Genomic DNA, 1,284 nt, shown 5'->3' with positions numbered 1-1,284 from the left:
TCATTTGTTTATTTTGTGTCCGTGCACCACTGAGGCCCACACAGGTAGGAAACACTGCTCACAGCCATGTCAACTGTCACTGCAGCTAAAAAAACTGGGACACATTAATACTGCCCATGTTACACATTATATTATTTATGTTATTGTTATTCTTAGTTAGTGGGGGGGGGTGTTCTTACCACTGTTTTTTCCTGCTATGGTGATGGTAATCATCAGAGATGGGCGGTAACGCCATAGCAGGAACAGTGGTAAGAAAAAAAACAACAATCACAGATGAAGTGTTCGTGATTTCTCAAGGTGGATAAACAAATACACTCATGAAGGCAACAGTGGTCGTCTGAACTGTCCAAACTGGGCCAGTGGCTCCAGTAGAGCCCAGGAACAACATCCCTGATCTCTATCCAGAAGAGTGCAGGGGTAGGACAGCAGACCCTGGAGCTCCCAGGCCTCTGGTAGAGGCTCGAAGGATAAAGACTACCTGCAGATAAAGATGTAAGAAAACAGATGAAGGGAGAGATGCAAGGATTCAGTTAAAATAATGACTATTTTGATGTTTCCATATTTACTTGATTTCCCTTTTTACATGTATTACTCAGTTGTTCCATTGCTTTAAGAAATTGCACAAATCTGCACACATTTAACTGGACCGTGGTGGGCCTCCTGAACCAAAATTGCCAGGTTGAAGGGTTTTTTTGTTTTTAAATCTCTGAAGTCTTGCCTCATGGGGTGTGAATAATCAGAAGGCAGAGCATTAAAATCTTGCAGCACTTGCCCTTGCTCACAAAGGCATTTGTTGAGACCCATTTCAAGTTTGCCAGTGAATATCTACATGGTTTAAGAAGACTTGGCAGAAAGTGCTGAGGTCTGATCAAACAAACTGCAGCTCTTTGACCTGCCATGTTGGGAATGTGAGAAATGCTGCATATGATCCAAAGAGCACAATCCCCACAGCTGTGCATGGTTGTGGAAACGTTATCCTTTGTGGTTGTTTTTCTGCTAAGGGTACAGGATGACTTCACCGCACTGAGAAGCCAATGGACACAACCATGTAGTGAAAGTCTCGTGTTCCCTAACACTGAACATGGGTCGTGGATGGGTCTTCCAGCATTAGAATGAACCAAAACACACTGTGACGGCAACAAAAACGTGGATAAAGAGCACATGGAGTACCCTAGCCTGTCTCCAGACTTCACTCCTGTAGTGAGAAAAACACACTGTGTTCATGTTTGCAGTTTTGTCTTGTTATGCAATATTTGACATTTTAAAAAACAAACAAAAACGATG

The sequence above is a fragment of the Aulonocara stuartgranti genome (assembly GCF_965226115.1).
Source record: "Aulonocara stuartgranti genome assembly, chromosome: 6".
Taxonomy (NCBI): domain Eukaryota; kingdom Metazoa; phylum Chordata; class Actinopteri; order Cichliformes; family Cichlidae; genus Aulonocara; species Aulonocara stuartgranti.
Note: the sequence above shows the minus strand (reverse complement) of the source record.